The sequence below is a fragment of the Arachis duranensis genome, chromosome 6, assembly GCF_000817695.3.
Source record: "Arachis duranensis cultivar V14167 chromosome 6, aradu.V14167.gnm2.J7QH, whole genome shotgun sequence".
Classification (NCBI taxonomy): Eukaryota; Viridiplantae; Streptophyta; class Magnoliopsida; order Fabales; family Fabaceae; genus Arachis; species Arachis duranensis.
In genome coordinates, this window is record NC_029777.3 from 15415762 (window position 1) to 15428030 (window position 12269).

Consider the following 12269-nt stretch of genomic DNA (forward strand, 5'->3'; position numbering starts at 1 on the left):
TTCATACCACGATTCATTAATGTTCATAATCCTCCAACCACTCACTATTTATTTTCTTCCTGGTGCTCTTCCTGCTGTCTAAAATAGGTGGATCAGTGCCACCTGTCCATGGTTTGTTACAATCCTTTCTTCCAATTCTGTTTAACTTTTATTTATGTACTCTTCACTTTTATTTATGTACTCCTTGTTTGCTATATTCGTATCAGAAAATCCCTTTTATTGTTGTGATATGATTCATCAATAAAATAGCTAGACTTTGTCATTTTAATTATCAGATATGAGAAAATTATAATATACTTTTGTTTAGAAATCAATCGACTTGATTATTATATCAACATTTTTCTTAAATTTCATTATGAGTTCTGCATTAAGCCGATCATTGTTCTCTATTTGCATTAGGGTGCACATGGGTCGGGTGAAGCCGGGTTTGATGTGACCCATACCCGGCACGAAATATACACCGGGTTTATTTATTAGACCCGAATCCGGTCTTAGACCCGATGAAACCAATACACTTTCGGGCCACAATTATACCGGGTGAAAACCGGGTGAAAACCGGACCGTTAATATTACATTACGTTGATACCTTCTTGTAAACTAGCATGTAAAAATATCCAAATTTCCAAGGCTCCAACGATTAGTTAACATGGTAAAATTTACTTAGAAAAATATAACAAGAACCAACCATTCTTCAAAATTAAAGCATAACCACAATCAATATTAAAGTATAATCACAATTAATACTAATATTGTCTAAAATACCAAATATTTAAATCAATACAAATAACACAATCTTATGTATTAGTCTAAAATCTTATGCATTCTAAACATAAAACATTAACTTATAGTCTTATAATGACTAATAACACAAAATATTAAGGTTTACAATACTTAAATTCCACGTAAGAATAGTCATGATCCATCACTAATAACACAAAATATTAATTGTGTATGATGATCGGGCCACCGGGCCGACTTCGGGTGACCCGAGCTATGACCCGGACCCGACCCGAAATAATGATCGGGTCTATTTTTGAGACCCGTACCCGACCCCAAACTCGATAAAATCACTACAAATTAGTTCCTAAAGTGTTCGGGACCGGGTCGAGCCTTCGGGCCGGACCGGGTCTGTGCACCCCTAATTTGCATCACAAAATTTAAAGTTGTATTATATGTAAGTTTGTAACTTTGTTACTAACAAAATACATCACATAGATGTATTAATCATTCGATTTAAATGGCCAAATAATATAATCATCATAAGTTATAAGATATAAAAATTATCTGCTGTGTAAAGTTAACTAATTAAGTTGTTAGGTCTCTATGTGTTTTTCATTATTTCCTAAATACACACATCTATTAGCTATATAGAGACATATGTTGTATCTTATTATGAATATGATAAAGAAGTTAGTTGGCTAAGATGGTAGTGGGTTGGTGAGGTAAATAGAATGGACAAATAACTAAATTAAAGCATGCCTAATTTGATTCTACTTATTATTATTATTATTATAGTGAGAACTATTAGAATATCATAATTAGGAAACAAAATCAGGAAAATATCAAAGAGAATTAGAAAAAAAAATCAATGTAATTTATTAAGATATTATTTCATAACGAGCGTACTCTTAACATACTCTTAATTTATATATTAGTAAGTACCTTGTAATCACAGATGAAAAATATGAATAATAAAAATAATACTTTTTTTAAATAATTCTTTATTTCTTTCATAAACTTTTTGTGCCATGATAACATGGTATCAAAGCAGAGTTAGGTTTTAGAGACTCAAAATTCTGACGAATTGATATTATAAATGGCAAAACTCTTTGTACCATGATAACATGATATCAAATCAGAGTTAGGTTTTAGAGACTCAAAATTCTGACAAATTGATATTACAATTGCAAATATGCTACGCAATAGTTTTGGCATACGATAATTTGTCAATTGGTTTCAAACTAAACGGATATAATTATCCATTATGGGCAACTCGATGAAAAAAGTAATTGGTGGAAAAAGAAACACACCAAAGAAAACTGCTTTAAGATTGTGAGTTAACAGATTGGTGAAAAAATAATTCCAAGTCATCGAGAAATTAGAGTAACGGAGCTGCCGCTGTGAGCATCCCAGAGGTCACCAGCGGTGACGAGGCTAGAAGAGAGGAAGCAAGTCACGATGGTAAGGCAGCAAGACTCAAAATCAGAATCTAATTAAAAAGATAAATGAATGAATTTTCGATTGTGGGGCTATCAATACTATGACTCATGACCTCCATAATTTTAACAGCTTGACTATACCCTCAAAAGCCCATATTGAAACAGTTTAGTGGAGAATTAATTGATGTTACACGAGGAGACTGCATTACTTTTTTAGAAAAATTGAAATTAAAAATTACCTCTATGTCCCTGCACTATCATCAAAATTATTGTCTGTTAACTAAGTAATAAAGGAACTAAATTGTGTGGTACTCATGTACTCTACCTTTTATCTTTTAGAGGATATTCTTACGAAAGAGATCATTGGGCGTGCTACTGAGCGAGAAGGCCTTTACTACGTTGATGAAGTAGCACACCAAGGTCATGCCATGCTTCCTCACGGAATGGTTACTAGGCAACTTTGGTTATGGCACAGGCGTCTCAGACATCCTTCATTTAGGTACCTCAAGTTTCTATTTCCTAGTCTTTTTACAAGTAGTATTAAACGCCTTAAATGTGAAACTTGTATTCGTACAAAAAAACACAAGTTTCTTTTCCTCTAACCAACACTAGAGTCAATTCTAGTTTTTTTCTAATACCCTCTGATGTGTGCGGCCCACCCCCTATTTCCCATAATAATTTTTAATATTTTGTGTTATTTGTGGACGATTTCTCTCGCATGACTTGGGTATATTTTTTAAAACAAAAATCTGAAGTACTTGATAAGTTCTTTACTTTCTACCAAATGATTCAAACTCAATTCAACAAGAAAATTCAAGTACTTCGCTCAGATAATGGTGGAAAATTTATAAACCAATCAATGCGCGATTTTTTTATGAAAAATGGTCTTATCCATCAAACTTCCTACCCAAATACACCCCAACAAAATGGTGTGGTTGAGCAGTAAAATTGTAAGTTACTTGAGATCACCCGAGCCATGCTTTTTGATGCACAAGTTCCAAAAACTTTTTGGCCTGAAGCTATAGCGACCTCTGCCTACTTACTAAATCACCTACCTACCCAAGTTCTCCACCACAAAATACCCTTACAAGTCTTAGCTACTCAAATTGCAATCCCGCCTATTCTAACCTTACCACCTCGAGCATTTGGATGTTCCATCTTTGTCCATATCCTTAAAGTCAATAGAACCAAACTTGATCCTTGTGCAGAAAAATATATTTTCGTTGGGTATGCTACACACCAAAAGGGGTATAGGTGCTATAATCCAATCACTCGTCGTATTCATGTGACCATGGATTGTGATTTTTTAGAATCTGAATTTCACTTCAGCCGCCAACATGGCATTCAGGGGGAGAACAATAATGAACCACCAAGTTGGATAAATAACCTTTGTTGCCCAGAAAAAGTTCAAACAGAGCAAGTAGATGGAGCCACCAAACATACTTCACTCAACGTAGAAAACAACTTGGTACATACAACCAGTGAGAGTCCTTTTGAGAATGTCATACAAGAGGTAAGTAATTGTCAATCTGATAATTTATTCTCTGTTTCTAATGAGGCCACTAATAATAACAATATATCATTGTAACATGAAGAACCAGAGTCCAATACATTTATTCTTCCTCCAAGAAGAAACAAAGGGATGCCTCCTGATCAGTACTCACCAGAACATGTTCCCCGTAACTCAAGATACCTGATAAGAGTGGCTAGAGAAGGAATAGCAAATGTTGCAAAGGCTTTTTCCACCAGACTCTTAACAGAAGAAATTCCAAGAACTGTCCAAGAAGCCAATGAGAAAGCTGAATGGCGAAAAGCCATGAATACAGTAATGAAGCTCTAGAGAAGAACAGAACTTGGGATAAGTGTATCCTACTGACAGAAAAAAAGCCAGTTGGGTGCAAATGGGTTTTCACCATTAAACACAAGGCAGAAGGCACTATTGAACGGCACAAGGAAAGGTTGGTGGCCAAAGGTTATACACAGACCTATGGTATCAACTACACTGAAACTTTTTCACCGGTTGCAAAGATTAATACTATCAGGTTGTTGTTTTCAATAGGAACAAATGAAGATTGACCACTCCACCAATTTGACGTCAAGAATGCTTTTTTGCATAGAGAGTTGAAAAAAGAAGCGTACATGGAAGCTCCTCTAGGTTTCTCAATGGGATTTAGAAAACATGAAGTTTGCCTGTTAAAGAAGGCTCTTTATGGGTTTAAACAATCCCCACGTGCCTGGTTTGGAAGATTTACGGTTGCCATGAAAAGGTATGGGTACAAGCAAAGCAACTCTGATCATACCCATTTTTTGAAAAAACGGGGAGATTTAATCACTTGTCTAATAATCTATGTGGATGATATGATCATAACGGGAAGTGATGCTGAAGAAATTGAAAAATTGAGAAGGAACTTATTTACAGACTTCAAAATGAAGGATTTGGGAAGACTAAAATATTTCTTAGGAATAGAGGTTCTACGATCTAGTAAAGGAATCTTTATCTTCTAAAGAAAGTACATTTTGGACCTTCTAGCAAAAACAGAAATGGTGGATTGCAAACCAATAGATACGCCCATGCAAGTTAATCACAAGTTGAAGATAGTAGAAGGTGCCACCAGAGGCGGAGCTTAGTTAAGACAAGGAGGGGGCCATGACCCCCCCAAACTTTTGGTAAAAAAATTAGTAATATTTCTTCAAAAAATAAAAAATTAGTTCAATTGGCTCAAATACTTTGTTATGACTTAAAATACTAAAGTTCAATCTTCATCTCTTACTTTTATTGCACAATAATTTTTAGTTTTAAATATTCAAAACATGTTGGATTCGGACTGAACTGATTGTATTCGCATTTCGCAGCTCTTTATTCAATAAGCAACACTCCCTCTACCTTTGAGTTCAAATATAATAAATTAAGTATTTTTTATTTATGTAGTTTAATATTATTTTATATTTTACTGTTTATTTAATTTAATTTTTATATGATAAAAAATATTAGAATATTCAATAAGTATTGATATTATTGTATTTGTATAAATTGATACAAAAATTCAATAAATATTATAAATTTTAATATTTGTCCTTCTAACTTCTTTTTTACGTATTTTACAGGATATATATTCAAATTTTTATATAAAATAATCATGAAAAATCAAAGAATTAGATGCATTTTTTTAGAGGAAGGCTAATATTCAAGAAGGAGAACATATAATTTTTACAATATCAACACCTGTAGATAGTTCTTCTACTTTAATGAATCAGGAAAAAAGTGAGGTACAACCTCAAAAAGTTCAAAGAGTTGCATCTGATGAGTTTAACCTTAATTCTTTGGAACGAGACCTTGAAAAACGGCTTTAAATTTGGCAATATCACCAAAATCAGAGAGATGAGGTTGGACGTGCTTATCTTAAATGGGATTCATATAAAAAATATATTGACAATTATTTTTTATCTGTCCCCCAAAAGTTTTGTTTCAAGCTCCGTCATTGACGGTGCCACCCTAGTTGATAAGGAAAGGTACCAACGACAGGTTAAAAAACGAATTTACTTATCACATACTCGGCCTGACATAGCTTATATTGTGGGAATAGTAAGTCAGTTTATGCATAAGCCACAAGAAGATCATATGGAAGCTACCATGAGGATAGTTCGATATTTGAAGGGAGCTCTCGGAAGTGGAATCATTTTCAAAAGGAATGGCTATTTAAAGGTTGAGGCATATACTGACACAGATTGGGCGGGCAACCCAAATGATAGAAGATCAACAGCTAGTTACTTTACACTTGTTGGAGGCAACCTGGTAACTTGGAAAAGCAAGAAGCAGAAAGTTGTAGATCTTTCAAGCGTAGAGGCAGAATTTTGAGGGATCGTTTAGGGCATAACTGAAGCATTGTGGATAAGAAAATTGATGACTGAAATTGGGTTTCCACCACAATTGCCAAGCCAGTTGAAATGTGACAACAAAGCCTGCAATCAGCATTTCAGAGAATCCTGTACAACATGATAGAATAAAACATGTTGAGGTAGATTGACACTTTATTAAAGAAAAAATTGAGAATGACGTTATTGAGCTTCCATTTGTGAGATCAGAAGATCAGTTGACTGATATCCTTACTTAGGGGGAGTATTAGAATATCATAATTAGGAAACAAAATCAGAAAAATACCAAAGAGAATTAGAAAAAAAATCAATGTAATTTATTAAGATATTATTTCATAATGAGCGTATTTTTGTCTATATATTGGTAAGAACATTGTAATCACAGATGAAAAATATGAATAATAAAAATAATAATTTTTTAAATAATTTTTTGTTTTTTTTCTAGACTCTTTGTATCATAGTAACAAGAATAAGATGGTAGATAGTGAGATAAAAATAGAATTGGCAAATAACAAAATTAAAGTATAAATAACTATACACCAATCTATATATCTTTTGAGTTTGTTGACATGTTCGTGGTCATCATCAGTTAACTTAGCTTCAAATTAGGCTTGCATGTTTCATAATAATCACAGAAAATTCATATGGTATTAATGATTGATTATTCTTTATGTTAATCAACACTCTACTTTAGTAATTGATTCAAAATGTGCTCTTGAATCACTGTTATGTTCCTATAATATTTTCAATTGTATTTTTGACATAATTGAACTATAAAATATATCATATTTTTTCAAAAATATATATTATTAATATTTGAATAGAACACTCATCTTGAGATATGTTATATTTTTTCTAATATTATTTATATCTCTTAGTTATAAATACTACTCTCAACTGACTTAGATTGGAATTGACTAAAAATATTATATACAGTTAATATACAGTTAATTCAATACTTATTTTACGGCATATTTTTATAGTAAGTATATTCTTAATTGGTAAAATGTTTTTTTTATTATACCAGAATGTTTGTATCATTTTGATCGTATAATTTTGACTTATGCCTAATTAATGTGCAAATAATTATCTTCGAATAAATCAATCTTTAACAAAAACATTTACGATACGATGTTGATCTTTTAATCAGACTATTTTTTAGAAAAATAAATGATTAATTTGTCAATTCTTTAAAAATGATTAAAGATAATTTTACCTTTTATTTTACGATAGATGAATAGTCAGATATTATAACAATTCGACTACTAACACGTCATGATCAATATTAATTGGCAGCTACTATTTTACGACTTATTTTATTTAATAACCAATGTTACTCGTAATAATTTTTTGTTTTTATTTAATTTGATATTATTTTATTTTTTATAAGTCTTTTGAATGAAATTTTTTAGATAAAAATATTTAAATATTTAATAATTATTGTAATTTTTAATATTCAATATTTTTAGATAAGATATGCTATCTCGGGAATTTTTGGTTAGGATAATGTGTACATAGGTCTTTCAATGTTATTTGTTTTCATCTCTTAAGAATTATGACTTCAGGCTTTTAAAATTGTGATATGGGGTAACGTGCTTTTTTAAAATTATTTGGTGGTGAATTTTTAGTTGAATAAAAAAAATAAAATAAATATGTAACTAAACAATTCTTGTAACTTAAATCTAGTTACTACACCTCTTAGTCTCTGATTTTATTTTTGTTATATACAATGTAGTACTGAATTGTAAGTGCAAAGAGACTTTTTACATAAAACTAGTATGAACAATAATTTTAAAGTACTAATATCAGTCATTGTTTTCATCATTCACCAACGAGTTTAAAAATAAAATAAAACAGCTTACGGGGTTGCATCCTAAGATGAGATGAGTCTCGCGAAGTGGAAGAAAAAACAATCTTTAAATATAAAGAATGTCCTGGGTGAAAAATATTTTTCATTAAAAAATACTTTTTTTTAGAAGTTATCATTTACTTTTTTAAAAAAGATTTTTTTACTTAAAGAAATATATTTCACATAACAAATAAATAAAAAGTACTCTTAAAAGATATTATACTTAAATATAACTGATAAAAAAATATTTTAAATTAAATATTTACGTATAAAATTATTTTTATTTTTTGAAACAATTTTTTAACTAAAGATAAGTAAAAAAAAAATCTCTTAAGTAAATTCACCCAAACAAATCTTTAATTTATGAATATGGTACTTGCTCTAATAGATAAATCTTGTAGTCAGAGATTTATCCACAAATAACATAAGTAATAAAGTAGTCATACGGTAACAATTATAAAATGTGTCAATAGAGTATACTTAATATACTGAACAAAAATACTTCATTATTAACACTTACACTTAAATGTTTTTCATCATACTAGAACTTCTTTATCATACCGCGCCTCCAACCCTAACCCTACTTTTTCATTGTGCCTCCGATGTAACCATAACCCCAGATGGTTTGGTCACGCCTCAAACCCTAACACCAGAGTTTCGTCGCACCTTAAACCCTAATTCCAGAACTTCATCGCGCTTCCAACTCCTGTTTTGGCGCTTCTTCTATCGGCACTCCAAACAGATCTGTTCTCTTATCAGAGGAGAAAAAAAAGTCCAGATCTACAAAGTATTATGATTACAATAACTATATATTTTTAAAAGATTTCAACTAAGAATGTATTATAACTCAACTAAAAAAAAATACCTACAAAATAAAAAAAAAAGTTAGTTATACAAAACATGTTTCTCTCACGTGGATTGCTTCTAATTCAACATTAAGTTCTTCTTACTTAAAGTCTTAATAACCAAAAAAATAAAATTATATCACCTAGAGCAAAGAGACATAGTGTATAAATATAATTATATTAGGTGTATATTAAAAATAGCAAAAAAATAATTATTATTGTAGAATGTATATTGAAATATAAAATATATATTAAAAATTGAATTAAACTATATATAATGACTGTTATTAATGATTAATTTTAGTGTATAAATAATATTTTTGATATAAATAATCATTAATATATTATATAAATTTGTTTAACAGGGTGCAAAATAAAATAACAATAAATTGAGTGTATATGTGTTGCATATAAACGTGTACGAAAAAAAAAAGTTAATTTTCTGAAACATTGATTGTATGGTACAGTAAGATAATTTTGTTTTAAAAATATTTTTTCTTTTCTTCCCCATTTTAAAAAAGAGAAAAACAGAAACACAAAAAAGTCTCAAAACAAATACATGTAATATAATTTATAACTAAAAATCCAACTCTAGAACACGGGCAAATACTCAGCTGATGTCAAACTTAAAAAGAAAAAACACATAAAAATTCTTCGGCCCACTTCTAATAACAACGGAAGCCCAATTCATATTAATTTCATTACAAAAACTGCATACAGCTCATGACCAAAAAAAAAAACTGCATACAGCTCAGAAAAAGAGCCAAGCCGAGAAAGGCATCTATCATGCCTGTGCTACACCCTTAAAGGAAGATAAGCAACACACGTGCAAGAAAATGGCACAAGGATCAAGAATAATCTTTGAATATCTTTATAAACTTCATGTGTACCATAGTGTAGTGTGACCCTTTCTTTGATGGTTCTTACATTTTTCCGTACACGGTAATTAACTTATCATTAACTTATTTTTCATCTCATATGTGTTGATTTTTTTATTGAACTTAACATTGGGGTGATTTTATTCTTCTATACTAAAACATTTTTTTCTTTTTTTTTTATGCATAGTAATTCAATGCATATGGCTTTCATAATTTCACATAAGTAGCACCCAAATTCTCAATATATGTCAAATAAACAATGCACACTCTCATTAACCAAAGTTACCACATTTTTTCATACTTAATTGACACACAATCTCTATCTTAAGCTAACCAAAGATTCAATTGGGGTAATTACTTGTTTTTCCGCTTAAAACTAGTGATGTGGTAATCATAAAGAACAGTTGGGGGTTAAAAAGGCTCAAAGTGGCAAACAAAGGCAATTGAAAAGATAGGCTATTTGGGATGAGTGAGCTAATAACAATTGATGGCCTCAATCATATGTATGCATGAATATACACTAAACAATGGACATATAAAATGAAGCAAAGCAAATATTGCAATTGTAGAGAAGAAAACACACAAGAAGAAAAGTCATGGTTAAATAATGTAACCATATAATTAAGCTCAAAATCTCACAGGTTGTGTGTTCTTAGCTCAAAACATGCTTTACAAAATATAAAATTCACGCAAGTTCATCAAAAGTTTCCAATCAATTGAAGTGATGCCCTATAGATGAATTTCTTGAAAAATCTCATTGTTTGGCTAAGCTGTTTCTAAATGTAGTGTTGTGATTGAGAAATTCTAAATTGTTCTTTGTTTATTCCCTTATTTAATTATCACAAACTTCGTATGCAAAAAGGGTCAACTAAGCTCAATAATCCACATTTTTTTTCATATCACAACTAATAACTAAAAGTGCAATTCAAGCTAAATATCTAAGATATATACAAGCTCAAAGTTCAAGTTGCAACAAAGTAAAAATAAACAAAAGTACAATAAAATAGAAGTGTGCAAGTACTAAAAGAGAAATAAAACAAAATAAAGCAAAATACAAAATAACGCAAAATAGGACAAAAGTCTGAAATAGTTCACCAAAGTAGAGCTATCCACCGACGGCGACGACGGTGACCTCCCCAGACTTAGAATGAAGCATCGTCCTCGATGCTAGTGCTCGGGCTCAGGATGGGGTCAACAGTCGCATCTGGCTGGGCCTCAGGCTGCTGAGGCTCAGGGAGGGCCTGTGTCTCTAGGGGTGCCTCTGCCTCAGGAGGTGCCTTTGGATGAGCTGGCGCCTCCTCATGCTGCTCCTCCTCTGATGCGGAAGAGTCGAGGAGAGGGGACAACTCAACGCCCAGTGCCAAGAACATCTGGTCTACTCGGTCCAGGCATCACATGATGCGGCGCTCAGTGCGCTCTATGAAGTGGAACAGACGCTGGACCATAAGATATGTCGGCTGGGGTGCTAGTGGTGGTGTTGGTGCTGCTGGTGCTGAGGGTCCTGTTGCTGCAGAGGAAGAAGAAGGACCGGCTGCTGGTAATGCTCTAGCTCGGGCTCTAGAAGCACACCGGGATGGGGGCTTGTCGTGCACCCATGTCCCCCATGGAATAACGTCCTCCTCGCCGTCATCTGGGAGAAGTAGTGATACGTCATCCTCTCGCCATGGAGCACTGGCTAACTCAGCCATCCTGGTGACCAAAGTGGGGAAGGAGAGTAAGCCACGGATGTGCGCTCGCCACATGTACCTCCAGATCAATCGGGGGAAGTAGACCTCCTTCCCTTCCATAACACATCCGATCAGGACGAGCATGTCTATCGGAATCTTGGTGAAGTGTGTGGTAGGCATGACATAGGAGGCAAAGATCTGCTGCCATGTCCGAGCCTCTCTCGATAGGTGAGCAAACAGCATCCCCTTGGGTCTCTTATTCTCAGCATCCAACACCAAAGAGGCATCCGAGGTGGCAATAACACACCTCAAGGCGTCATAGTCAAAGGTCATGCAGTTTATTGCTATCTCTGCTTGCTGATAGGCACATGTGTCACCGGTCCGAGGAAGGCAATGGAGGGCATCCTCAATAGCAGCCTCTGTAACTAGTATCTGACTGCCTCGCAGGTAAACTGACTCAAGGGTCCCTCTGCAGAAATTATAGTAAAATTCTTTGACTCAAGACGTGTTCACCCGGCCCAACTCTCTGTCAACAAAGCCCAGACCCAGCCCTTGAATGCGGGCCTCAATGGATTGCCTCAGATCTGCTGGAAGGGCCAATTTCTTCTCAATGTTTAGATTCTTCTTCCGATAGTTTGGGAAGCGAAGCTCACAATACAAGTTAGGAAATGATGAGCGGATAATTTGTACGCTTTTTGGCATTGTTTTTAGTATGTTTTTAGTATGATCTAGTTAGTTTTTAGTATATTTTTATTAGTTTTTAGTTAAAATTCACTTTTCTGGACTTTACTATGAGTTTGTATGTTTTTCTGTGATTTCAGGTATTTTCTGGTTGGAATTGAGGGACCTGAGCAAAAATCTGATTCAGAGACTAAAAAGGACTGCAGATGCTGTTGGATTCTGACCTCCCTGCACTCGAAGTGGATTTTCTGGAGCTACAGAAGCCCAATTGGCGCGCTCTCAACGGCGTTGGAAAGTAGACATCCTGGGCTTTCCAG